The following is a 26,748-nucleotide window of genomic DNA, read 5'->3' on the forward strand; positions in this document are numbered from 1 at the left end:
GAGGTATATTCATTTAAAAGTACTTATATGTATACTTAGCTTTCAATTCCTATGTTCGTTAGAACTTTGAAAACTGGCAAGCACTTCACAAATGCTTCAATTAAAAAAAAAAAAAAGATCATATCATCAAGTTAAAATTTTCAGTTGTGTTATTTATTTGCCATATCTCCTTCACTTGTAAAATACATAGCTTTTGATAAGGAAAGTGGATATATATTTTTAAACTGTCCATGAAATAAACCTAAAGAGTCATTGTTAATATTCAAATGAGGCATTAGCCTAAAACCATTAGCTATTTTTTTCTTTATCTTATTAATTGTATCAATAGGAAGGTAGCACAATTGAAATGAATGCACTTAAATTCACATAAATATATGAATGTAAATAAATGATGATGATGATAAAGTTTTCTTTATCTTATATGATTGATTTAATCCTGCTCTCTCTTCCTACATCATCCACTGGGACTCTCTCAGGGACAATCTAGATGTTTCTATTCCCTTTATTCCAAAGGAATTTTGATCTCAAAGGGAAATCAGAGAACTCATCTGACCTCTTGCTGCTTGTGCTGTCTTTCCCCATTTCCCCCTCACCAAAAAGTTCTCTTTTCAGCTTCCTGTGCCCAGACCTCTAATTCTGTCATATTTTCATTTTCCCTAATTGTAGCCCTTTAAAAATTACTGTTATTTATTTCTCTGGGACCACAGTTTTCATGATATAACTTTAATGGTGGAGAAATACAACAGAAGAAAGAAAAACATGAATTGCTAACCAATAAAATATTTCCAAAATATTATCCTCATTACAGGAATATTTGGGGATAAATTTATATTCATAGTGATGTTCCAGATTTAATTATTCTTTAATCCTGTGCTATTATCATCAATGTCTGCAACAATGCTTTTACTAAGTTGGAGAAAGGGGCTGATGTTCATGGCCTATAAGCTCAATATTCATACCAGTAATGGGTGTATTTTGCTGCTTTATATGGGAGCCACCCTGCTATGTAAATCAATGTTTTCTAGTCTTTATTTCACTTAAAAGGTAATAAAGATGCCCATTCAGTAGGTACATAGGACCACAGGGTACACTCTCAGAATTACTATAAAACACTGTATTGCTAAACAGTTGGGAATGTAGTTGGTAGCCTGGGCATACACTTGCATGATGTTTGAGGAGAATTTACTTGGCAGTATTACAATAACCCCAAGCAATGCTGCCTGTGGGAAAGAAAAACAAAAGTGATAGGTAGTTTAAAGTATGCTGTTACAAAATTAGAGAGTGTATGTTTCTAATAGAATTATCTTCCATTGCTTCTCAAAGTTTATAAGTTTACCACATATAAACAAGAATTGAATATATTACTATAGATCTCAAAAGTTCTCAGCTGTAATTTGCTTCCTAAGAACTTCAATAAATGGCATTTTGCTGCTGATGGGCAGGCTTTAGAAGGGAATTGAAACTGCATTTACATTCCTAACTACATATAGTTCTCCTCCATAAAGAAAACCCCATGATCTTTGATCAAGCTCTCTGCTATGGGAGGGCAACACATGGAGAATTAGTGGAAGAAGATAGAGGTTCTCTGGGTGATTTGAGCAAATACTACATCTGTGGACACAGCCATAATAGAATACTCTACCCCTGAATCCACAGAGTCTTTATTTTTAAAACCCAGATTTTAATGATCAGTGCAGTCTAAATTAGAGCAGTTTGATGATATCCTTTAAAAATAGGTTTCTCTAAGGGACCAATATTTCTCATAACCTAATCTCAGAGATTCAAAGTTCATCTTTTTTTTTTTTTTCTTTTTTTTTGGCGGTATGCGGACCTCTCACTGTTGTGGCCTCTCCCGTTGTGGAGCACAGGCTCCAGATGCGCAGGCTCAGCGGCCATGGCTCACAGGCCCAGTCGCTCCATGGCATGTGGGATCTTCCCGGACCAGGGCACAAACCCGTGTCCCCTGTATCGGCAGGCGGACTCTCAACCACTACGCCACCAGGGAAGCCCTCAAAGTTCATCTTTTTAAAGTGAGGTAAAGAGATACTTTCCTGACAACCTCAGAGATGCATAAAAGTGACCTAAACTCTCTGGACCTTAGTCTCCTTAGAGTTAAAATGGTGCAAAGAGAGAAGTCTCAATCTTTAGTGTGTCTCATAAAGTAGCAGAGACGGATTTTGGACTCCATATTTTCTGACCTGTCTCTTTCAACAGGCAAAGTGAGGATAGGGTTTAATTGAAAACAACAGTCTGATATGCTAATCTTATAAGATTAGTAATAGGCGTTCCAAAAGCATGTGCTTTGCTGATTTCTCTCTCATGTCTGCTACTCTCTTGAGGATGAAAGGGTTTTGGCAAAGGTTGGAGCAGCCCCAGGAACGCAGCTCCGTACAAATGCCCAGACGCAGAAATAACAGCATGACTGCGCATGTGTTCATTCCAGGGGGGAGATCAACTTAAATTTCAATGAATTTGAGTTTCCTTATATTAAACAACAGAACTTCTCACTCTATTAAAAGACTCCAGGGAAAGGGGAGGGACCTTCTAAACAGTGGCACCATGTGATTGGCCTGAATGGTAAGGAAGAACTTGGGGATGACCCCACAAACAGGGTTCCTGAGAAGCACCAACAGCACACGGGGTGTGTTTTGGGGAAACCTGGGTTCACACTGACCTGACTGCTGCCCGTAGGCTTGGAGAAATTTTTTTTTTTTCTTTTTGAGCCTCACTTTTCTCATCAGTAAAATGAAGAGGCAGGTGACCACTAAGACCCACCTCTATTGTTACAAGCCCTTAGGGACTCTTCATTAGAGACCCAATTGTTGCTTTAACCCTTTCTTTGAATAACGAAAACAATTCCATGGAAATCAAGGGAGCACATCACGCAGACTGGATTCTCAAGCAGGAAAAGGGATGAAAATTCCATCCATAAAGTCTCAGTTGAAGTAAAACTTTTTGGCTACTATCAGCCCAATCATTACAGCACAAAACTCTAAGAATTCAAACGGGGCAAAACGTACCCGTGAGTCCAACACCCTAGAATTTAACATGCACACGCGCACGCGCACACACACACAACACACACAAAAGCAAGCAAATACGAATACTCTGGGACAAGGTGAATTTGAAGCATTAAAAGGGCTGAATTTTAGGGTATTTTCAAATTGATACAATTTTATTATGTGTTAGAACGTATAACAATTTGGATTAGAAGGGCAAAGTGAAAATCTTTGAGGTTTAAACAATTCACAGTAACAAGCCAAATTAAGATTAGTTATAGGAGTTTCAAAAGCATGTTATACTTCTTAACAAAAGTTTATTCTCTTAAACAGTTGGGAGCTTTTGATACCATTTAATAAAGATACATAGATTTTTTTAAGCAAATAAAAAACATTGATAATATGAAGTAAACTGGAGCTAGGCTTATTCCATTTGTCAGCAATTCTGAGTCAGCATACTATGATTTAACAAATTTTCCAAAGAAAATTATTAACTCAAAACAAAACAAAAAAATTTGATTACAAGAGATCTCAGGAAGGAAAGAGTAATCAAATAATCAGATATGTAACTTAAACATCCTTTTTATCTTTCCAACATAATATAGTACTGTTTTCAAAATCATTTGGGAAATGCTTCCTTTTATCCTACTTCTTTTATTGCTCTCATCTCTTAGTTAAATCAAGTGTCCTGCTTCACTGGGCATGATATTTCAATTTCTCTGACCGGTCTGCCAAATATGGCTGCTGCTCTGACATTTTGCCTTTTGCCAACCAGGTGGTGACAATTTCAATAATATCCTCACGTTTAAATATATAGTATCTCCCAAGGCCCCTGACGGTTCCTCACTTACTCATCCTTGTAACACTTCAGAGGAGAAGACGGAGTTTGGCTACTCATGCCCTGGAGTAGACAGATTAGAGATCCACGTGGATAAAGATGGCAGGGAAAGACAGCACAATGGAACACCACACAGCAAAGCCACCATAAAGGTAAAAATGCTGAAATATTTCCAAGGTCAAAACTATACATCTAGGGAATTCCCTGGTGGACCAGTGGTTATGACTCAGTGCTTTCACTATCAGGGCTGGGTTCGATCCCTAGTCTGGGAACTAAGATCCCACAAGCCATGTGGTACAGCCAAAAAAAAAAAAAGAAGAAAAGAAAAGAAAAATGTGAAAAAAAGTTACACTTCTAAACATACTGCCTCTACAATCCTCCTTCCATTCATAATCATTTAGGAATGGAAAGGGAGATTCACATTATATGGTTTTAATTTGGTGGATGGGTTTGCTTGAAGGTATCTGAGAAGCCCTATGCCCTTCTCGAATTCCCGCCTCTAAGGAAACAGGCTGACCCCTTTCTGCAACCACAGACCTAGCCTGGTTTAACTCTTGAAGTAACCCTGGCACCAGGACTTGCAAAAATTTACATCTTAACAAACTACTGTTTGCTGGGCTAAGCTACTCAAGTGCCAAATTATGGGCAATGACTATAAATGAATTCGCTTACTTTTGACACTGCAAATTAGTTACTGAAAGTATTAATAAGCAAGTACTGTCATGCAAAGATTTTAGTAGACACATACGTGGGTTTATGCAATATCCATTCAAAAATTTTGCACTTTGATTTTTGGATTTATTAAGAATCAAAAGGCTGTACTTAAAAAAAGAAAAAAACAAGACTGGTTTTCATTCCTGAACCAGGATTTGTTTCTACTTATTTATCAGGGAAGAGGTAGTCATGATCTTTTTTTCATGTAATCAGCATGTACTGAGAACTCTGTGTTGGGAGCTAGGAAGGCTGGTGTTGGTAGAAAGGGACACAAGGATGGCTCAGTATCCTCTATAATGAACTAGGCTATAACAGGCAGATTTTCTGGTCCAAATTCACAAAAGGAATAATACTTCAACCCACAGGTATTAAAGTCATGGAACATAAAAAACTATTACATAGCATCTAATACAACTATGTTATTTTTTTCTATTTAAATAAGCGTTTTATTTTAGATAGAGTTACATTTACAGAAAAAAATTAAATAATAGTATATGGAGTTCCCATATACCCCACACTTAACTTCCCCTATTGTTAACATCTTACTACAGTCCATTCTCACAAATAATGAACCAATACTCATACATCATTATTCACTAACTTTCATTTTTTATTTGAATTGCACTAGTGTTTCTCTAACCTCCTTTATCTGTTCCAAGATCCAATCTAATATATCACATTATATTTAGTTATGTTGCCTTATGCTCCTCTTGACTATGACAGTTTCTCAGACTTTCCTTGTTTTTTATGACCCTGACAGTTTTGAGGAATACTGGCTAAGGTATTTTGTAGTACGTCTCTCAATTTGGGTTTATCTGATGTTTTTCTCAACATCAAGCTGAGGTTGAGTTTTTGGAAGATGACAAGGTAAAGTGCTCTCTCATTGCATCATTTCAAGGGTACACGCTATCAGCATGACTCATCAATGATGATCTTAACCTGGATCATAATTAGTAGTGTCTGCCAGGCTTCTCCACTCTAAAGTTACTTTCATGTTCCACTTCCCATGCTATAATCTTCTTTGACATATCATATTTTCTTTTGAGCTCTTTCTGACTTTCCAGCACTATTCCCTGCCTCAGCCCTGATATCAGACGTTTAGTAAGATGCCCTGATTAACCTTTTACTGGAGATTGGTATTAGAAACCAAGATCTGAGCACTAGCAACCAATTCATTTTCTAGATTACACAACTGAAGCTACGAGAAATTAAGGGATTTTCTGAAGGTCCAAAGGTGACTAGTTGCAAAACTAACACTGGAACACCAGTATCTTGATGCCTGGGTCACTAATCTTGCCATTGACACAACTCTGCCTTTCCTCTCACATTCCAGGACATGCAGCCTTCATGGGGATATAAATGAAAAACTATGACCTTGCTTCCTGCAGTCTAGACTTTCCAAGTGTCCTGCAGTTACACGCATTTTTATTTATGTGGGCCTTTGAATCCTTCCATGAAAGAGAAAATGAAAGCAAGGGAAATAGTTACCTTAATAATGACAAAGGGAAAAATAAAGGGCCATTTCCCCAAGAAGAGTAAGGTTTAGGTTACACAAAGAATATCAGCTGTGTCTTTTATACTCAGAAAATCTGCTGTGTGATATATCTGTGTACATGGCTTATCACTTCCAAGACCTTCATCAGTCTGTCACACCCCTTTTGGAAACACGCCCTCGCCATGCAGACCCAGAGCATGTACACTTGCACACACATCTATGAAAAAACAAAACGACTCCTTCAGCTGGAAGTTTGAAATCTTTATACAATTATAAACAGTAATGCATATTGTTCCTTTCGGGGGGAGGCATGTAGCATATTTTCCTATGGTCTTTGAGATGAACAGGATTTAGTGATCAGTTAGTACATAAAACATTACCAAAAACTTTGACAATGTTCTTTGGTGCCAGAGGGCAAGCACAGTACACATCTCGTATCACCTTATTATATACATTATATAGCCCAGCTCTATATTTTAGAGGTCAGTAGATCATTTTAATATTAGTGCCTTAGGTTTATTTCTTTTTTATCCATAATGATGTGTTCCCAGTAGATTCCATGCATTTAATAAATAGTGAGTAATGCTGATGACTACTGCTAGTCATTTCTAAGACTGTTGCAGCCATTATGGGTGATGCAAAGATGAATAAGTCCCAGATCCTTTTGATAAAATAGTACCCTATCATATATTTTACTGCTGACCTCTAGAGCTCCCAGTACTATATAGCATACACCATATGCATTAAGCGAACAATCACTGTTTAGCAAATCAGCAGTCAATCCCGAAACTAGTGGGCTTTTGCAATTTTCACTGGTAATAATTTCAATTAAAGTGTTTACATTGAAATGGGTCAACAATGCAAATTCTGTGTTAGAAAAGCTTTTTAATAATTATTAGATATTTGTAATAAACCCTGTAAACTAACAACTCAGCCCATGACTCCATGAAGACTTCCTTTCTTATTTAGCTCATAAGTGAAGAAGTAGTGAGATAGCTCTGAGGTACCATCTTCTTGAATTTTACACTTGTCAATCATCTTGATTGTTCCCAATAGTGACGAAGGCCTAAACCACTCATTAATTTTTTTCCTAAAATGAAGACTATACTTTAAATACACAATTTTAGGGCTTCCCTGGTGGCACAGTGGTTAAGAATCCACCTGCCAATGCAGGAGACACAGGTTCAAGCCCTGGTCCAGGAAGGTCCCACATGCCGTGGAGCAACTAAGCCCGAGCGCCACAACTACTGAGCCTGCACTCTAGAGCCTGCAAGCCAAAACTACTGAGCCTACGTGCCACAAGTACTGAAGCCCACATACCTAGAGCCCATGCTCCACAACAAGAGAAGCCACCACAATGAGAAGCCCGCGCAACGCAATGAAGAGTAGCCCCCCATTCGCCACAACTAGAGAAAGCCCGCACGCAGCAACGAAGACCCAACGTAGCCAAAATTAAATAAATAAATAAGAGGAAAATTGTAAAAAATAAATAAAAAATAAATACACAATTTTAAAAGCAGTTTCTATTAATTATTCTAATTTATTACACGAAAGAAAGTATTTGATACACTTTTGAAATTCACATTCATTGTTCACATTCCAAAATGTCAGGGTTTTACACCTTTTTATTATTTTTAATATTATTATAAACTGATAGTTTTATATGTGATTGCAACTGATACAAATGTATGATGTTTATGTCAATTATCGGTCCTGTAGCAATCAACCAATTGCTTGTACCAAATGCTGAATGCCAGAAAAGCCTCTCCCTCAGCAGTAAAAATAGACATGTTTTTACTTATATCTATATTAACTCATCAATATCTATGTATGTAATTTATTGGAATACTATCTGAAAGAAAATAGAGGTATAGCTAAGACTTTTTAATAATGAGTCATTTTATATAAGTTTGTACTAAATAAAGCTAATTGATATTAAAGGCAATATCTTCAAAGAGCCTATTAAGATATTTTTAGACTCCAAAATACACATATTTCTTCTTTTTTCCTGATTCATATAAATTGAATAAATGTATATCCTATCTAAAGCAATTTATCCCCAATTCCAAATGGACAAGGATTGTTGTTACTTTTATAACCCTGTTTAGTCTCTCCACAACCTTTATAATGAGTTTGGAAAGTAGCTGAGTTTGGGAAGTAGGAGATGTACATTATCATATGAAAAGAGCTCTTCCAGCTTGCATAAATCTTCAACCATATACCTGAAAAATCTGGTTGGAGTTGATGTACATACTGGCTGGTGTTCATGTAATGGACATTGCATCTTACCAAAAGTCTTTCAAGTTCCCTGCTTTCTGCCTTCAGAGGAAGAGAAAGTTTCTCAGAACTAATTTCCCACTGGGAAAAAAAAAAACCCACATACTAAAAGTGAACCATACTTAACTTTATTCTTTAATTTTAGCAAATTTTAACACTTTTCTTAATTCTTTCCCATACTTTTAAAAATTCATGTAAACATCTTTGGTTTTAGTTTCATTTCCTTATGAAAGTTCCAGTTGATCCTGTTTTCCTATTCTTTTTAGGAACTTCTTTGGTAGAACAAACACAGGAGAATAAGATCCCCTAAACTTATCAACTAGAAATGAACTTACGAGAAAAGGTAAAGGCATTTGTGAAACAGAACTCAAGTTCAATCCCCCACATTTTAAATCCTGGTGAGGGCTCAACACACTGAAGCTAAGCTCTGGTCTTTGGTTCAACACATTACCATTCTCTGAACTGATGTTGGGAATAACATCACCGATCCGTAAAGATTTCATTTTCCTTTTTGAGCATTAGGTAAAGTTCTTCCCATCTAACAAAGGAGGATATTAACACAGCCCGCGATTGCTTCTTTTCCTTTTGGTAAATGATGAGATTTGAAAACAGTAGCAATCCATGGTTAATTCTGAGATTGCCATCACGTTCTTAATAACTGAACACTCAGCTCTAGAGAATTCTGAACATCACACAATTTTATCCCTTCAGGGCATATCAAAGAAAATTGGATAATCCTAAAGAAAGGTTGGTCTGCCTTGGAAGATATAAGCTTTAGGAAAGGGAGTAGGGCACCCCACTGCCTAGAGAACCATGCATTTTGGTATAGGACTCTTTCCTTTTCTTTCTCACTCTCCTCTCCCATCTCAAACCTCTACTCCATGACCTATTTATCCAGAGGCAAGCTTTTAGTGAAATGCCAATGAAAGCAGTAGTTGGCAAACTACGGCCCATGAGCCAAACCTGGCCCACCTCCTGTTTTTGTAAATAAAGTTTTATTGGAACACAGCCATGCTCATTCATTTGCACATTGCCCGTGGCTGCTTTGGAGTTACAGGATGAGTTTAGGAGATACAACAGAGATCACGTGACACACAAAGCCTAAAACATTTCCCATCTGATGCTTCCCTGAAGAAGTTTGCTAACTCTGAACTGAAGGATCAACTGAAGACTTTGGATTTACAAACATTAAGGTATTTGCAGGTTCAAAAAGCCAGCAATGATCACATACATCACATATTTCTTCATTGGGTAATACAGCAGTTCATTTTCACTCTGCAAAGAAAATTATATGCAGCATGTTAGGGAAGAAAATCAATAGCCCAGCAGGAAGGACCCTGAATACTTCATCTGACTCCATTACTTTTCTCCACTTCAGTGTCTTGAAAGCCCTGAGACTACCCTGGACAGCAGCATCCCAGGTTTCCTTACAGCTCATCATTATTGGTGTGGCAAGGAGGCACAGACTTCTCAAAACTTCACAGTAGGGTTGGGTTCTTTTGTATACACACACACACACACACACACACACACACACAGCTAGCCTGCAAGGACACCCAGCTCCCTCCCTCATTTATTTTATGGGTTTACCACACTTTTATTACCAGTAGTCAGTGAACAAAACTCTCACCCCCCTAGCTCTCCCCTTTGGTAACCATAGGTTTGTTTTCTGTGTCTGTGAATCTATTTCTGTTTTGTAAATAAGTTCATTTGTATCATTTTTTTAGATTCCACATATAAGTGATATCGTATGATATTTGTCATTTTCTGTCTGACTTACTTCACTTAGTATGAGAATCTCCAGGTCCATCCATGTTGCTTTAAATGGCATTAGTTCACCCTTTTTATGGCTGAGTAGTAGTCCATCATATACATGTACCACAACTTCTTTATCCATTCCTCTGTCGATGGACACTTAGGTTGCTTCCCTGTCTTGGCTATTGTAAGTAGTGCTGCTATGAACATTGGGGTGCATGTATCTTTTCAAATTAGAGTTCTCTTCAGATATACACCCAGGAGTGGGATTGCAGGATCATAGGGTAACTTATTTTTGTTTTTTTAAGGAACCTCCATTCTGTTCTCCATAGTGGCTGCACCAATTTCCTTCCCTCATTTTTTACGTCCACTAAGGAGCTGACCACCAGCTGGCATAAATGACAGATGATGCTAACTTCCAACAGATGTCTTTCTGACCCCAAAGATAATGGAAATGACAAATAATAACTTTGTAATTACCTTAACTGCAACCAAAGCATAAGCTGAAAAATCACCAGATGAGAACCTACAGGGAACATGTGAGACCAACTTCCCCATTAAGCATGTTTAAGGGTCCCCCGTGCTGTGAAGCTCAGGAGCTGTGCCAAGACAGCGGGGAAGGCAGCCCAACAACAGGCACCCAACCATAAATCCTCTCGGCCCCATGATACACAAACACGATTTCAGCATCTGCATGTGCAGCGGACGGGAAACTGAGAAATGAAGATTAAATGGGAACTAGGGCACTGTCAGAGCTTGGAGTTTTACAGTGCTTTGGATCAGATAAAAGTCCTCTAATTAAAAACACATTTTAAGTGCTCCCATTCTCTTTTCTTTTCTGGCTGCTGGGTCTGGTCCTTGAGAAGAAACAATAGGAAAGACAAGAAAGGCAAAGAGAGTTTTGAACTGATGAGAGAAGGGTTTGCCTTTTGCTCATGTTCTTGCTTTGGGAAGTGGGTTAGACAATGACTGTGAAATGCAGTGAGCCACTGCTAACCTTGACCCATGGCATGGCTGTCTGGGCTTTGTGCTTTGAGGAGAACAGAGGGACTTGTGAGCATGGTGAAATTTTTCTTTATTTTCAAGAATCTGGAGCTTGTTTGAACTAAGTCTTTGATTAAACACCCAGAAGTGAACTTGTTTAGTTGGACTAAAAATCCTGACCATGTTGTTTGTTCCTAGATGGAGGTTAGTCAATCCCCAAGTAGAAACAATTCTCACTTATGATGATTAATTTTACATATCAACTTGACTGGGCCATAACGTGCCCAGTTATTTGGTCTACAACTATTCTGGGTATTTCTGTTACGTGTGCTGGATGGGACTAACATTTAAATAGGTAGACTGAGTAAAGTAGATGGCCCCTCCTATTATGGGTAGACTGCCTCCAATCAGTTGAAGTCCTGAATAGAACAAAAAGGCTGATCCTCCCCTAAGTAAGAGAAAATCCTTTCTGTCTGATGGCCTTCAGACTAGGACATCAGCATTTTTCCTGCCTTTGGACTTAAACTGAAAGGTCAGCTCTTCCTGGGTTTTGAGCCTGCTGGCCTCCAGACTGGAGCTACGCTGTCAGTTCTTCTGGGTCTCCAGCGTGCTGACTCACCCTGAAGACCTTGGGATTTGCCAGCTCATAATTGCATAAGCTATGTTTATAATAACAAATATCTTTTTATGTATGTATGTACACATACACACACATATCCTATTTGTTCTGTTTCTCTGGACAACCCTACCTAATACATCACTGAATCTGAAGCTAAGTATCTAAGGACATGCATGAGATGGCAAAAATCTTATTATTGATTTTCTCCCTGTAACTCCCTCCCACTGAAACTATTTATCCCCCTTGGAGCTCTAACAGAATTAACTGTATGAAGACAATTGTTATGATCACCTTCTCCAGGCTAACCATTTCCATTTGACATAACCATTCATCATTAGACACCATTTGAGATTTTTCACCCTCACCGTCACTCTTCTCTAAATGCCCTACAGTCTGCCTATATCCCACATGAAGTGTGGGATAGTCTTCTTTAGGTCCAGAGTTATCACCCCCTGGATTCTAATTCATTATATCCATTCATGCAGCATATTTTGGCATTAGCTTTTTTGATGATTATATCTCTGATCTACATTGGCCTAAATTCTTCTGCTGAACTGTATCTTTTTCTTTATGCACTAACATTTTTTAAAGCATAGAAACTCATTAAGTGATAGCTTCAACTCTTACCTATAAGCTGCTTTCCCTTGGATCAACATTTCTAGACCAAATCTTTCATCTAAGCCCCAGCACCAATTCAACCACCTCCTGGGATGTTCACAGTTACCCTGTTTGATGTAAGCTCCACAAAGGCAGGAATTTATGTTTGTTTTATTCACTGCTGTATGCCCAGTGCCTAGAGTAGCCTCTGGCACCTAGGAGGTAGGCTGTCTGCAAATATTGTTAAACATATAAATAATTGAATCTTAAAGTGCACATGTTCAAATATAGTCTTACCCCCTTATCTCACTTCCTACAGAACCTCTCAGGAGAGTGGGACCACCATCCATACAGGTACCAAAGCCAAAAATCTGAGTCATCCTGTATCCATATTCTACCTCACTTCACATATCCAGTTAGATCTCAAGGAACACTGATTTCTCCCTGAGTGTCTTTCGAATTGATCTCTTTTCTCTTTCTCACCACCACTGACTTAGTGTAGGCCCTCATCTTCTCCTTATTTATGATTTTCAATAGTCCCCTAAATAAATGAATGACTCCATTCTTGCCCCCACTTTTTAAAATTCATCCATTCTTCGTGCTTCCGTCAATGCTCTCTTTCAGAAACGCAAACCTGATTAAAGTATTATACTACTTAAAGGCCTTTGTTAGCTCCCCATGATGGTCACAGTAAAATCCAAGTCCTTAGCAAGGCATTCAACCATTCCAAGCTCCTTCTTGGTCTGAGCCTTATCTACCTTCCCAGCTTCACTTCTCTTCACTCTACCACCAAGTGCCCTATTCTTCAGTCATAAGAAGCACGCCTCTGACCTGTGCACGCGTTTCTTGCTTTTGTTTCTTCTCTGTATCTATAGAGTTGACTACAACTCACTAAACGATTCAGGAGGTAGCTGCTGATCATCCCCAGCCTGGGTAAGCTACCTCGTCTGCACTCACAGAACACCTGTGCCGACCTTGATTGTAGACAAACATAATAAAGTGTGATAAGGGCCCTCTCTCATGCTTGATTCTAAAATTGTGTGAATTTGTATCCTCGGTGCTCATCCTAGTGTTCAGGACATAATCAGTTCTCAGTTGAATGAATTTCACCCTACGAAGCAGGTGGCAAAAGGCGAGAAAGGAAAAGGACCAAGTGGGTGGGAGATATTCCAGAACAAGTGACCCACATGAACAAAGGCACAGGGCAAGAGAATAATGCTTGTGTCCAGGGTGCAGAGAGGCACACAGAGTTCAGGCAGGGAAGTGGGGAGCAGAGGGCTAGAAAAGAAAGCTGTTCTTTACAAAGAGAATTTCTCAGGTCAGTGAGTTGCCATCTGGCCATCCTGCAGACCCAGTGTTCCATTTCTAGTCTTCCAGCAATCAACAAATTATATGCATGATATAGACTTCCCTCTGAGGGTACCACATCTCACATTTTGCACTGTCTCCCCTTCATCAGCAATAACAGACAAACCTGCCGAGTTCAGCATATATTATCTTGTTAGCAAGGCTTTCCCTTCACTGCTGCCTCTTTGCAACTCAATCTCTAATGCTGACTGCTAAAATGACTTGAGGTCCAGGTGTAGATTCAACATCTGAGTCAGGAGCTCTAAAATCTGTGCCAGCAATGTGGAAATGTGTTGGGAGATGTGATAATGATTTATCTGTAACACATTTATTGGAACATGTCAAAGCCCCGAATAAAAATAACTCACATTTATAGAGTACTTTCCTTGTACCAGGTATTGACCTAAATATTCTGCATGTATTAACTCTCAAAATTCCTATGAGATATACGTCCTTATTGTCCCATTTTACAGATGAAGTCATTGAGGCACAGAGAAGTTGAGAACACTCTACAGGGTCACACAGCAGACAAACGTTGGAGTTAGAATTTTTTAAATGAAACACCAAATTCTATGAACTTAATGATTATCCTATGGTGCCTCCTTAAAATAGGCAAGAAATGCAGGACCAAAAAAGAGAGTACAGCTTTTAATATTGACTTTGCTGTAAAGTATATGATTTTGGTTAAGTCAGGACTCCATGAAACTTATTTTCTGTACCATGACAGAATTTGTGTAGAAGAGCAGGCTTCAAACACTTTTACTTCCACAGCCCTAACATAATTTTTAAAAAATATATTGTGTCCCCTTGCACATTTTAAAAGGACATCTAGATTTTCAATAATATGTTTAAATGTTTGCAAAAATAAATACTTTCTAGCATTTTATAAATATAGATTTTAAAATAAAACGTTTCTATTATTCTTTAAATATAGGCACTTCAGCTCTCTTCTCGTTACTGTTTGCATGGTACATCTTTTTCCTTCCTTAAAAGTTCAACCTGTCTGTGTCTTTGAATCTAAACTATGTCTTTTGTACAGAGCATATCATTAAATCTTTTTTTATTGAAGTATAGTTAATTTACAATGTTGTCAGTTTCAGGTATACAGCAAACATCATTAAATCTTGCTTTTTTTTTAGCTAGACTGATCATTTGTATGTTTGATTGAAGTCTTTAGTGCATTCATACTTAATATAATTATTGATATTGTTGGATTTACATCTGTCATTTTGCTATTTGTTTTCTGCTTGTCTCTCCTTTACCATTTCTTTTTGTGTTAAACCAATATTTTTTTAAATAAACCATTTTAATTACTCTCTTGAGATTTTACTCTGATTTTTTAAATTTAGCTTTCAAAATGGCTTACACTAGACATTACAACATGCATCTTTAAAAATAAAAATTGTATATATTTAAGGTATATACTATGATGTTTTACTATATATGTGTGTGTGTGTATATATATATATATATATTGCAATGATTACTGTAATCAAGCTAAGTAATATATCCACCTCCTTACACAGTTATCGTTTGTGTGTGTGTGGTGAGAGCACCTGAGATCTACTCACTTAGCAAATTTCCAGTATGCAATACAATATTATACTCTTTTGAACATTCCTGTATGTTAGATCTCTAGACTTATCCTACATAACTGCAAATTTGCATCCTTTGACCAACGTCTCTCCATTTTCCCCACCTCCTCATCTTAATTTATCACAATCCGTTTCAGATTTTAGTGACCTAATTCTAGTAAAATATACCTCCATCCCCTCTTTGTGCTGTTAATGTCATTATGTATTGTATCTACATATGCTCTGAACACCATAATAGTGTTATAATCATTGCTTTAGACAAGCGCATGTGTATTTTTAAGAGATTAAGAGTAAACAAAAATACATAGTGAGAGTAATTTTTATTTACCCACATACTACATTTCCCTATTCTTCACTCCTTCTTGTGTATTTGATTTCACATCTGGTGTCATTTCCTTTCAGCCTAAAGGAGATTTTTATAGGAGAGATGTGCTAGCAAAGACTTCTCTTGGTTTTTGTTTATCTAGGAATGTCTTTATTTTTCATTCTTTTTATTTATTATTTATTTATTTATTTTGCAGTACGCGGGCCTCTCACTGTTGTGGCCTCTCCCGTTGCGGAGCACAGGCTCCGGATGTGCAGGCTCAGCGGCCATGGCTCACGGGCCCAGCCGCTCCGCGGCATGAACCTGTGTCCCCTGCATTGGCAGGTGGACTCTCAACCACTGCGCCACCAGGGAAGCTCCCTTTCATTCATTTTTGAAGAATAGTTTTGGTAGATAAAGTATCGTTAACTGACAATTTATGAACTTACTACGACTAAGTGTGAGGCAATTATAACTTGGAGCAGCATTTCCCAAAGAAGTATACCCTCTGGAAGTTCAGTTGCTATGAAATATCCATGGTCTATTATAGTTTCTTTAAAATAGGGATTCTCAGAGTTTTTCAAGCACTAATATGGGTCTTGACTCTTGATGAAGAAGAGAGAGCCTGAAATGCTTCCAGAAGTTTTTTTACTACAGGGGACTTTTTCTACTGAGCATCTCACTAGTGTTCTACAAACAATACATTGAAAAATGTAAACCCAGTTTGGATAAGTAAACTGAGGCACAGAAAGAGACTGAGTGTGGCCCAATGGATGAAGTAATGGCGCAGTAAAAACAACTGTAGGAAGATACATTTCCATCCTATGTACTCCCAGCAGCCTCACAAGGAGGATCATTTTACTGGAGAAGCAAGGGTTATGGCATTTATTGGCAGTCAAGGAAATACACTGTGATTTGTTTATTATTGGAATTTTATTGTTGTTGACTACTGCTCTATGTTTGACCACACAGCTTGAGAAGTGATCTGGAACTTAATTTGTTATCTTCACCTTAATGCAACTACATGCTTGACTGTTATAGTTCACATTGAATAGAAAAAAAAATTCTGCAGTTGAAACATCCCTATTTTATAATTACATTTTGGTTGCTGAGGCATTATCTGGGCATCCTGCAAAGCTCAACTAATGCAAACCTAATTCTCCTTTAATACCAATCCCAGGAGGAGTTTAACTTGAAAACAGTAAGATTTATTTTTGAGTCTGTAGATTGTTTTTAAATACTTAGTTGCTAAATTTTATGTACTGTATAAGGAAGAAAACAGATAATGAGAAAGTTCTGTTATTTCTTCTCTTCTGAAGGAGGCAGGAAAGGCACAAAGCTCACAGTAGTCAGCTATATAGTCTGGAAGATGATTACAGCACAAATAGGTGTACATTACACAATAATACAACTCCTCAGGTAAAATATATGAGGATAGGACTATATCTCTTCTAGAATTATAACCGTTAACATGATTATGTTAATGATTGGCTAACATTTATTGAACTCTTGCTATATATCACTTCATCCACACAACAATCCAATGAGGTAGCTACTATTAATTATCTTCATTATAAAAATCAGGAAACCAAGCTAGAAAGATTAGGTAACATATTTATGATTCACCGCTGTGTCCTGTCTATGACTCGACATCTATGCTTTTAACCTTCTATGTGTGGATAACCATACAGCAGTGATTCTCAAAGTGTGATCCACTCAAAAGCACCATCAACATGACCTGGGAACTTGATCGAAAGACCTACTGAATCAGAAACTCTGGGGATGGGACCCAGCATTGGGTTTTTACCAGCCCTCCAGGTGATGCTGCGGTTCTCTAAAATTTGAGAACCACTGCCATGTAGCATGATACTTAGTCAATGTGTTTTTGGCTGAGAGACAATATAAAGGATTTTTTTTACTACACATTACAAACCCATCTCTCAAATATGCAAAGTCAATCTGCAGAGTACATTACAGCATGCATCTTAAATCTTATTTATAAAATCACAGTCCAGTATTTTGTTTGGCTCCTCTTTGGCTTCTTCCCTGCCTCAGCACGTGTTCCCAGGGCCACTGCATTGTATGAGCACTTGATTCTGCTGCTTTTGGAGGAGCTGATGCTACTCGCATTCGAGCCTCTGAGCTGCAGTGTGCTCACACGTCTGCCCCGCCCGTCCAAACGTCATCAGTCTGGCACGGTCTCTGGCATATAGCGGATAGTTAATAATCATTAATAAATAATTTGTTTAACTGCTATAAGCAGTTTAACAAATGATGCAGATTTTCAATGATTATTCTAGGTACTCTTCTGAAAGTGGATTTATAATACTTGTTGACTGGTCTGATTACTTTGGGTATAACAAGAGTCTACCAAAGTCAGGCATCATCATATTTCAGTAAGGTATACATGACCAATGTGGTCATTTATCTTCAAAGACAGATTTCCCAGTGAACCACGCTTCCCAGTAATCATGTCCTGTGTATGGTGATTTTGTGTTAATTTTGAAACTAAGTCATTAAAAATGCAGTTTCCACCTTGGTCTCTTGAAATATGTGCTCAAAACCAGCCACCATGTAAGAAGTTTATACTGAGACCTCCATGCTATAAGGGAATCCAAAGTAGCTAGCCAAGTGGAGAGGCTCCATGGATAGAGAGACATGCCCAGTCAACCCCCAACTGCACTGGGCTTCCCAGGTGAGGCATAAGATTTGTGAGTTAAAAGCTATCATGGACATCCAGCCCAATGGGCCTTCAGTTGGGTTCCATCTGCCATCGGACTACAGCTATATGAAAGACCTCAGACAAGAATAGCCCACGTGAGCTCAGTCACTCACAAAACAGTAAGCAACAATAATACATTGTTATTTTAAGTCACTGTATTTTGGGGTAGTTTGTTATATAGCAATAGCTAACGATAGCAATAGGTCAGGGTTTAAAAGTATCACATATGTTGAACATATATCATGGTGCCTAAATGTAACACAGTCAGCTAAGGGAGAAGGGTGAGGTCTATGTATAATTCATTTCCTTTTCCTAGCTTTAGTAACACATTAGTGTTGCTTCAGTGTGGACTCTAAGCATTTTTATTGTGAGTATAAAAACTAAATTTGCATAGCAGGCAGTGTTGCATATTGCATAGTTCAGTGGAGTTAGAAATTTCATTAACAGCACAGGGAATATTTTTTATGAGTGTCCATGAAAGAAAAAAGGATAAAATTTGTATCCTGTTTAAAATGTTATAACTTGAGTTACACTGTACATTAAGTAGATCAGTTCCTACTACAACCTAAGAAAAGTGACTAAATGTTGACTGGTACTGCTTCTAGAAAGCTGTGAAGACTTGTATCATGTGAAGCAGCCTGTTCAAGGAGCCAGATACACACACATTACACTTTCCACACTGGGGCTTTCTCCGTGGTACTTTGTAAGCCTATCTAGTTAGCATTATAAAGCTTAATATTTATCAAATTCCTGACCCTGAACAATTTTTATATTAAAATTATTTTTTTCTTCTCCACCTCCATCCAATATAGAGTAGACTAAATGCATATCTTTATATACCACTTACCATTTATCACATAGTATACATACTAGCTTTATTCTATATACAAGTAAATCGTAATGTATTTATAGGCAAAGATCATCTCTTCTTTTAAAGCATTACAGAGATATCATTAACATGTAACACTGTGTAAGGTTAAGGCATACAATGTGTTGATATGATGCACTTATATATAGAAAAATGATTACCACCATAGTATTAGCTAACGCCTCTATCATGTCATATAATTACCATGTGTGTCTGTGTGTGTCTGTGTGTGTGTGTGGTGAGAGCATTAAGATCTACTCTCTTAGCAACTTTTAAGTATATAATAGAGTATTATAAAATATAATCATCATGCTGTACATTAGATTCCCAGAAGTTATTCATTTTATAATTGGAACTTTGTACCCTTTGATTAACATCTTCCTATTTCCCCTGACACCCAGCCCTTGGTAATCACCACTCTACTCCCTGTTTCTATGACTTCAGCTGTTTCAGATTCCAATACAGCATAGATAATACAGCATACGTCTTCCTCTGTCTGACTTATTTCACTTATAATGCTCTCGAGGTCCACTGGTGTTATTGTAAATGGCAGGATTTCCTTCTTTTCTCATGGATGAATAATATTCCATGAAAGACAGACAGACAGACAGAAAGACAGATAGGTTTATACAGCTATAGCTATATCTCTGTACCTCTATCTCAATATAACATTTTCCTTATCCATTCATCAGTTGATAAGACACTTAAGGGGTTTTCCAATCTTGGCTATTGTGAATAATGCTTTAATGAACGTGGGAGTGCAGATATCTCATCAAGATCCTGATTTCAATTGCTTTGAATATATACCTAGAAGTGGAATTGCTGGATCATATGGTGGATTTATTTTTTATTTATTTATTTATTTTTGCGGTACGCGGGGCTCTCACTGTTGTGGCCTCTCCCGTTGCGGAGCACAGGCTCAGGACGCGCAGGCTCAGCGGCCATGGCTCATGGGCCCAGCCGCTCCGCGGCATGTGGGATCTTCCCAGACCGGGGCATGAACCCGTGTCCCCTGCATCAGCAGGTGGACTCTCAACCACTGCGCCACCAGGGAAGCCCTGGTGGATCTATTTTTAATACTTTGAGGAATCTCCACACTCTTTTCCATACTGGCTGCACCAATTTGCATTCCCACCAACAGTGCACCGACTGCACAGGTTCCGACTGCACAGGCTCCCTCTTCTCCAGTTTTGCTAACATTTGGTATCTCTTGCCTTGTTGCTAATAGCCATTATTACAGATAGGAGGTGATATCTTGTGGTTTTGACTTGCACTTCCTGATGATTAGTGATTTCCAGCACTTTTTCGTGTACCTGTTGGCTATTTGTACATCTTCTTTAGACAAATGTCTATTCAGTGTCTCTGACCATTTTTCAGATTGTTTATTTTTTTCTGCTATTGAATTGTAGTAATTCTTTATATATTTTGAATATTAACCCCTTATCAGATAAACGATCTGAAAATATTTTCTCTCATTCCATAGGTTGCCTTTTTATTTTGTGGATTTTTCTTTTCCTGTGCAGAAGTGTTTTAGTTTGATATAGTCCCAGTTATTAATTTTTACTTTTGTTGCTTGTACTTTTGGTGTAGTATCAAAAAAAATTGTTGCCAAGACTAATATTAAGGAGATTTATCCCTATGTTTTCATCTTGAAATTTTACAGTTTCAGTTCTTATGTTTAAGTCTTTAACCCATTTTGAGTTAATTTTTGTGAGTGGTGAGACAGGGGTCAAATTTCATTGTTCTTTGAGTGCTTATTCAGTTTTCTCAACACTATTTATGGAAAGGACCATCCTTTCCTCACTGAGTATTCTAGGCTTCACTGTCAAATATTAGTTGACTGTATATGTTAGGGTTTATTTCTGAACTCTCAAGTGTTTTCCATTGGTCTGTGTGTTTGTTTTTATGCCAGGACCATACTGTTTTGATTACTATAGCTTTTACTATTTTCCATTATGCTTTCATTCCATTTCTATATCATTTGTGAATCTGTTGTTAAGGTTTTTTGCTTTATGGTTACTGTGAGGCTTACATAAAACACTAAATATGGCACTCTATTTACACTGATAGCAATTTAACTTTGCACGCAAAAAGTACCCTTTTACTCCTTTTGTTTTTGATGTCACAATTTACGTCTTTGTATACTGTGCATACATTAACAAATTATTGTAGTAGAGCTGTTTTTAATATTTTTGTCTTTAACCTATATACTAGAGTTAAGTAGTTAACACACCACCATATTTCAGTATTATGTATACAGAATACAGAGTATTCTGAATCTGACTATATGATTAACTTTACTACTGTGTTGTATATTTTCATATGTTTTCCTGTTACTAATTAGCATCCTTTTATTTCAGCTTAAAGAACTATTTTCAGCATTTCTTGTAAGGCAGATTTAGTGGTGATGAATCCCTCAGCTTTCGTTTATTAGGAAAAGTCTTTATTTTACCTTTATTTCTGAAAGACAGGCTTGCTGGGTACAGTATTCTTGGTTGGCATTTTCTTCCTTTCAACACTTTGAACTTATCATCCCATTCTTTGCTGGTCTGCAAGGTCTCTGCTGAAAAATCCACTGATAGCCTTATGGGGGTTCCCTTGTACAAGAATTTTCTTTTGCTCTTGCTGCTTTTAAAATTCTCTCTGTCTTTGTTTTAGAAAGTTTCATTTAGTGAATCCTGGAGAAGTTAGTTTTGGATTGAAATTTTTTGGTACCTATTAATAGGGTTTTATGAACATGGATATTCAAATATATCCCAGGTTTGGGAAGTTCTCAGCCATTGTTTCTATAAATAAGCTTTCTATCTCCTTTTCCCTTTATATTCTTTCTGGGACTCCAGTGATGCACACATTGTTTCTCCTGATGTTGTCCCATAAGTCCTGTGGGATTTCTTCATTCCTTTTCACTCTTTTTCCTCCTCTGATTAATTTTAATTGATCTGTCTTCTCGCTTACTACTCTTCTCTTCTGTTTAGACAAATCTGCTATTAAAACTCTCTATTGAATTTTTTAGTCCAGTTGCTGTATTCTTTGGCTCCAAAATTCATTTTGGTTCCTTTTTATGTTTTCTATATCTTTGTTGAACTTCTCATTTTGTCTTGTATGTTTTTCCTATTATTGTTTAAATGTTTATCTGTGTTCTCTTGTAGCTCTCTGAGCATCTTTAGAACAAATTTTTTGAATTCTCTGTCAAGAAATTCTTGGATCTGCATTTCCTTGGGGCCAGTTACTGGAGGTTAACTATATTCCTTTGATGGAGTCATGTTTCTCTGATTCTTCATGATCCCTTTAGCCTTGAATAGGTATTTGTGCATTTGAAGAAGCAGTCACCTCCTCCAGATTTTATGGATTAACTCACTAAGGGAAGACTTTCACCCGAGCTTGGGGCACACTGGAGCTTACTGTGACCCTGAGTCTAGTGGTGTGGGCACTTAGTGTAGGGGCACGTAGTGGCTCTGGGCTGGGGCAGGGGGGCATGATATCTCTTCCGCTCAGCCTGTTGAGGTTCATAGCAGCAATACTGTGTGATCCTTGGTTAGTACTGAGAAGGGGAGGGAGGGTAGCAGTGGCTGCAAGGGCCGCTGGGATCCTCAGTGGCACCCTCAGGTCCAGCTGCTAGGGACCAGGGCAGGAAGCAGTGGTAGCTGGAGCCAATGCTGCAAGCACATTCAGCTGCAGTGGCCAGCTGCAGGTGCCTCTGTAGTGGCAGGGGCTGGCTGCAGACGTGTACACAGCGGCAAGGGCTGTAAACAACTATGGGCTCACTAGCAGCTTTGGGGGCCCTGCCTGTCAGCATGCTCCCCTGTAGCTTCGCCATCTCCCCTTTGGCATGCGCACTGCAGTGGGAGAGCTGGTGACAGGGGTCAGACTGGTGGCAGCGCAAGTGCAGCTGGAGAGGCCAGCTGCAGGTAAGCGTGGCGGTGCAGGCCAGTGACAGAAGACAGGGTCTGGTCCAGGCTGCAAGTGGCTGCAGCGGCTCTGCCTGCGGGTTGCTCTCCCATGGCTACATGGTCTCCCCCGGCATGTGCGCTGCAGTAGAGGCTGGTCCCATGCCTGTGCACAGTCAGAGGCCAGCCCCGAGCGTGTGCATGACGGGGGGGCAGCTGTAGGGGTCTAGGCTAGTATCTCATATTCATGGAGCCAGGGAAGCCTGAAATGGCTGTGGTTCCTGGGTTCTGGCAGGGGTGGGGAGTGACTGGGGAGAGGCTCAGGCAGCTGGCATTAGTGACCATGAATACTTGTGGAGTGAAAGCTGGTGAAATCTGCAGAAGTGGCTGTACCAGGCTTTTAGTTCCTTTGGTGGCAAAATCTGCTGGGTTTGTCTGCAGAACAGATCACTGTGGACACAATCACTCCCGCTGCATGGCTGCTATTGGTAGCCCAGGCTTTTTTCTTCCTTGTTCCTACATCTCTGTACATCTCAGCTCTGCCAGCCTGGCTGAGGTGAAACCAAAGCAGGACCTTAGCTTGGTGCCTCGAAAAGCTGGGAAAACTGGAAGCTTGTCTCAATTTTCCTTTCCTGGAAAGAGGAACTCTTTGTAGCTGAGAAGTTCGTCTTTGTGCTGAGCAATGCTGGCTTGGGGGATGGGATGAAGCAGGAGAAATGAAGCTGCCATCCTTCTCTCCTTGTATGGTTATTCTCAGGTTTTTATCACTCTGTGTTGGCAAAAATTCTTAGGTAGACTCCAGAGGGCTCCCAGAGCTGTTTTCGTTCATAGCCAGCTGTCTAATAGTTGATCTTTGCTGGAGGTGGGAGAAAGTTGGGATCTCCTATATTGCTATTTTGGTGACCTCCAGCAAAGGTTATTTCTTAACTTCCTTTTGTATCCTCCATAGTGCCTGGCTTTATATATTAGAAATGAGTTACTAAATATTTATCAAAATGAAGGAATGAGATGAATGCATGGCATACTTGAAAGATACAGTATTTTGTTTTCCAGAATGAGATACATAAAAGATTGTTGATACATTTTAATCATTTTATCCTCAATCTCTGATTTGTCTTCTGAGTCCCACACTCTATTTTCCAATTCTATTCAATCTATACAATGGGCTGACCTCTTTGCAGACAAGCTCTGATTTTAATCCCATGATAAAACTATGATCACCACCAGACTCACTACTCTCAGCTAACCTTTTGGCTTGACTTAAGTAACAAATACTCAACACCCCAGTGTTTTATCTGTGGTGAAGTCCTCCCTTAGAGGAAAATATTGGGGAAATAATTAACAAAGTCATATGCAAGTATCAAACCTTCATAAAATATTGAATCGGCATAATAGGTGACCAGTGAGTCAAGCAATTGACATTTATTTACATACTTTAAAAGAATCTTAGCATAATATTTAACCTTGAGCTAAAGGGGAAGGTGTTTTGCAACATCTTCTCAATTATTCCCAGAACTTTGTTTCTCAGTTTATAACACCAGAATGTTTATCTGTCCATAATTTGGAGAGTTCGGTGCATATGGTGAGAGCAAGCCCATCAACTAAAAAGGATACAGCACATATTGGTGCTCTGCAACACCTCAGGCATCAGACACCCACACCCTGAGATTCACCACAACTAAATACTTTAACACAAAGCTGTGAAACAGGAAATCTCTCAGGAAGTCTCCAACTATTTGAGAAAGTTCTACTAGTAGAGCTCATATTGTATGTGAATAACACACAAAACACACACACACACACACACACACACACTGCTTTCCACAGTGTGCTGGAAGATACAGTGGAGAAGAGAGTCCAGCTGGCAGTGAAGCCTCCTTTCTCGCTCTCTTCAAACACTTTAAGCGTCTTCCACTCCCTTTTGCTTAAGCACCTCATTACTAATCCCTCTTTCCTCTCCTCTAGCCTTATTCTCACTAATACGCTCAAGAACTCAGAAAAAAAGAAATTAAGAAAAGCCCTCTTCATTATAAGGTAGGTGACCCCCAATATATTGATAGTTGTGGACCATTTTCCATTGAGCCTACAGATGGGAAAAGACAGGGAGATACCAGGGATGCAACGAAATGTAGCATATTTGAGGAGGAATTGAAGCTTCAGGGGTTGGTGGCTGCCTTAGTCTGCTTGAACTGCTATAGCAAAATACCATAGACTGAGTGGCTTAAACAAAGACATTTATTTCTCAGTCTTGGACACTGAGAAGTCCAAGAGCAAGGTGCCAGTAGATTTGGTGTAGGGTGAGAATCCTCTTCCTGATTTGCTGTCGTCACCTTCTTACTGTATCTGCACATGACACAGAGATAGCATCTCTCTCATGTCTCTTCCTATATGGGCACTAATCCCATTTATGAGGACTCCACCCTCATGACCCAACTACCTCTCAAAGACCCCACTTCCAAATACCTTCACACTGAAGCTTAGAGCTTCAATATATGAAAGGGGGTGGGGGGCATAAACATTCAGTCCGTAGCAGTGGCTTTAGAGGAGGTGGACACCAAGGAAATCTGTGAAATAGGTTAGCAGAGCAAGGGATGTATTTTGCTGTGAGAAATGGGATCCCAGTTAAAAAATCCTCGAAAACATGGAATTCTATATTCATTCTACTCAACTTATTTCCTCTCACCACTCCACCCTCCTCCCCAGAACTGATTTTTTAAGGTATATGTAGAAAATTCTTACAGTAAATATTGACAGCTCTGCCTAATACTATCAAAGTTATGTCATAATGGTAACAATGCTACTGAAAAAATTAAGTCAGCATTTTCTCATTTCCATATGAGTCCCAGGAAAGCAGCACATCTGTGCAGCAGCTTGAAATATCTTTTTATGTTTTTTCAAACCAGTAAGCCTTAATTCTTTCCCAGAAAATCAATAGTGAGGCTGCTGGAGATGTGAAATGGCAAAGAAATACTAACATGTAGCACCCTTGCATTTCACATTTGTTAGCCCATGGATGTTACTTCCATTTGGTAAATGAACACGTGCAGCTCAGACATCCAGATACAAGAGGCACTTGATGAGGCAGCTAATACAGTGACCTGAGTCCTTCTCCACAGTTCAGTCACCCCTCTTGTTTCATCTCAGCCAGCCCAGGAGCCTACCTCTCCCATCTCAGGTGCCACTGATTCACGAATGTCTTTCTTCCTCTTCAAATCAGGTACGCTCTCTCCCTCCTACACTTCCATCACTCGTGGTATTTATTGCATCCCACCTTAGATTCTACTTATGAGTCTGCATCCTAGCTCTCTTTGGAAACACTCTATTCTCTGAGGGCAGGAATTACAGCTTGTTAATCTGTGTACAATCCTTAGATTTGAATATATAATGGGTTTTGTGATAGACACTGCATTATGCCCTTTAGTGCATTATCTTAATCCTTCAGACACCACAATAGCGGTTGGTGCCCCATCCATGTGTCCTTGGGTCTAGAAATTGTAATGTTCCCGGGACTTCCAGCTGCCGGGGCCAACATCTCTTTGCCAAGAGTTTACTCTGGAATCCATTCCGCCCAAGGGCAACACAAGAGAAAGTGCTGGAGAATTATGGTTTATTTCCATCACCCTCTCCCCAGCAGCCCTTAATAATGACTGATGGGAGTTGGTGTATCAATATCCCAGCTACCTTCCATCCCCCCGTGGAATAACTCCAAGACAGGTGTTCTGCACATGCTCCCTAATTCATCAGTTT

Source organism: Lagenorhynchus albirostris, chromosome 21 (genome assembly GCF_949774975.1).
Source record: "Lagenorhynchus albirostris chromosome 21, mLagAlb1.1, whole genome shotgun sequence".
Taxonomy (NCBI): Eukaryota; Metazoa; Chordata; class Mammalia; order Artiodactyla; family Delphinidae; genus Lagenorhynchus; species Lagenorhynchus albirostris.